The sequence below is a fragment of the Mus pahari genome, chromosome 13, assembly GCF_900095145.1.
Source record: "Mus pahari chromosome 13, PAHARI_EIJ_v1.1, whole genome shotgun sequence".
Lineage (NCBI taxonomy): Eukaryota > Metazoa > Chordata > Mammalia > Rodentia > Muridae > Mus > Mus pahari.
The window spans coordinates 9,397,634-9,400,717 of NC_034602.1; the positions used below are offsets into that span (position 1 = coordinate 9,397,634).

General features: G+C 44.5%; 1 pseudogene; it reads right to left on the bottom strand.

Moving 5' to 3' along the window:
• Nucleotides 1-1,408: 1,408 nt before the first annotated feature.
• On the bottom strand, nucleotides 1,409-1,970 carry LOC110330862 (annotated as a pseudogene).
• Between the last annotated feature and the right edge of the window lie 1,114 nt (nucleotides 1,971-3,084).

Below are 3,084 nucleotides of genomic sequence, written 5' to 3' on the forward strand. Positions count from 1 at the left end.
TATGTTCATAGCAGCCTTATTTATAATAGCCAGAAGCTGGAAAGAACCCAGATGTCCCTCAGTAGAAGAATGGATACAGAAAATGTGGTACATTTACACAATGGAGTACTACTCAGCTATTAAAAACAATAAATTTATCAAATTCTTAGACAAATGGATGGATCTGGAGGATATCATCCTGAGTGAGGTATCCCAATCACAAAAGAACTCACATGATATGCACTCACTGATAAGTGGATATTAGCTCAGAAACTTAGACTACCCAAGATACAATTTGAAACTCAAGAAGGAAGACCAAAGTGTGGATACTTTGTTCCTCAAAATGGGAAACAAAATACCCATGGAGGGAATTACAGAGACAACATTTGGAGCTGAGATGGAAGGAAGGACCATCCAGAGACTGCCCCACCCAGGGATCCATCCCATAAACAGCCACCAAACCCAGACACTATTGCATGTGCCAGCAAGATTTTGCTGCCAGGACCCTGATATAGCTGTGTCTTGTGAGGCTATGCCAGTGTCTGGCAAATACAGAAGTGGATGCTCACAGTCTTCTACAGGATGGAACACAGGGCCCCCAATGGAGGAGCTAAAGAAAATACCCAAGGAGCTGAAGGGGTCTGCAACCCTATAGGAGGATCAACAATATGAACTAACCAGTACCCCCAGAGCTTGTGTCTCTAGCTGCATATGTAGCAGAAGATGGCCTAATCAGCCATCATTGGGAGGAGAGGCCCTTGGTCTTGGGAAGATTATATGCCCCAGTACAGAATGCCAGGGCCAGGAAGCAGGAGTGGGTGGGTTAGGGAGCAGGGCAGGGGGGACAGTGTAGGGGACTTTCAGGATAGCATTTGAAGTGTAAATGAAGAAAATATCTAATAAAAAAGAAAAACAAAACAGAAAACAAACAAAATTTTTTTTAATAATTCAATTACATCATTTCCCCCTTATATCCCTGTGTATATGTGTGTGTGTGTGAGTGTGTGTGTGTGTGTGTGTGTGTGTGTGTGTGTGTGTAATCACCTTTTTCTATGGCTTTTGCTTTTGTTTTTTGTTCGTTTTATTTTGGGATAGGGTCTCACTTTGTTGCCTTGGCTGCCCTGAAACTTGCTATGTAAATCAGGCCGGTTTTGAACTCACAGCAATCCAACTGCCTCTGCCTTCCAAGTGCTGAGATTAAAGGCATGAACCACATGCCGAGCTACATATTCCTAAATACAGCCTGCTCAGTCTGCATGCTCCTTGCATGCTCCTTGCATGCTCCTTGCATGCATGCCTCAGGGCTGACCATTGGGGTCACAGGACTGCTTCTCCCACCCCGAGGCTTTCTCTTCAAAGTTATTTGTATTTGCTCCTACTTTTGTTTTTTGTTTGTTTGTTTTGTTGTGTTTTGTTTCGTTCCTTATCAGATAGTCTTTTATTGAAATATTCTCTTGTTGCTTCTTAACTAGCTGGGCACTCCACTGCACCATTGTTGATGTCATCTATGATGTCATGAGGGTGGCAGCTATCCACATTGCAGCCCACAGACTGTGCAAATACAGGATCTCCTTGATAGTTCCAGAAAGTTCTCTAGCCAAAGACCAGTGTCTCATCTGCCGGGCAATGTTGACAATCTCATCAAAAGTAATGTTCCCACTGTGTTTCATGTTCTTCTGCTTCTTCCTGTCTCTTGGTGGCTCCTTGTGGGCTTTGATGATCACGGCAGAGGCAGAGGGCACCACTTCAGTCTGGCCCTGCCTGTACTGAATGGTCAGTGTCACTGTAATTCTGAGACCTTTCCAGTCACTGGTAGCCTTGGCAATGTCATCGCCAACTTTCTTCAGAGACAGACCCAGAGGACTGATCTTAGGGGCCAAGGCAGATGTGGCGCCAACCTCGCCTCCCGTGCACCTCAAGTACACGACTTTGATCTTGTTGAGGTCGAACTTGGGCGGCATGGTGGAGGCGGCTGGTGTCGGATGAACCCGGATTCGGGACGACTGACCGAAGAAAGTTGAACCGTAACCTCCTCCGAGCCAAAAGCTGAAAAGCTCCTACTTTTGTTTTAATTGTAATTTTTTTTGAAGTTTGGTATTCAGTTATATAAACACAAGTTCACTCATACTTTATGTCTACCCAACACTGAAATCATTAAGTAGGTCCTCAGTTTGAAGAGGCTAGAGTGGGAAACGGCCTGGTAAAGACCAAGATGAAACATTCTTCTTCTTCTTCTTCTTCTTCTTCTTCTTCTTCTTCTTCTTCTTCTTCTTCTTCTTCTTCTTCTTCTTCTTCTTCTTCTTCTTCTTTTTTGAGACAGGGTCTCTCTGTGTAGTAGTCCTGGCTGTCCTGGAACTCACTTTGTAGACCAGGCTGGCCTCGAACTCAGAAATCCGCCTGCCTCTGCCTCCCAAGTGCTGGGATTAAAGGCGTGTGCCACCACGCCCGACTTGAGGTGAAACATACTTGGTCTTTACACTGTTGTGTGGCAGGGGCCACAGTACTGACCCGGGATGGAGGTGGAGAGTGGAGGAGAGGTGACAGAATTCTGGAGATGAGGCTACTGGGCATCATCACCCCATTCTGGTCTTTGTGTGAGCAAGACCTTTCTCTATCTTCCAAGATTTTTAAAAATGCTTTGCTGCCTTATTTTATTCCTTCTGAGTTTGGGGTAACAGCATGGATGGTACTTTTGTCAAATACCCGCACAGTATCTGGCAGCCTCTGGAGGAAAACTGGTAAGTTTTTTCCTCTGGAAATAGCTACATCTGTGAAGTATCTGACCCGAAGCAGAGTAGCAAGAAAGAAAGAAAGAAAGAAAGAAAGAAAGAAAGAAAGAAAGAAAGAAAGAAAGAAAGAAAGAAAGAAAGAAAGAAAGAAAATAAAGAAAAGCCAGTGCAGTGTATATATGCTACAGCTGTCAGAACAAAAGAACGAACCATCAGATAGTCAATGAAAGGAGACGAGAGAGCTTATGTTCCATTTTCAGAAGGAAATGGACAAGTTAGCAGAGAGTGAGCACTCTGGGACAGATGAGGAGACCCTCCCAACAGATGAGAAATACAGTGGTCTGCTGCAAACACTGTAGGTGTAGTGTACACGGGG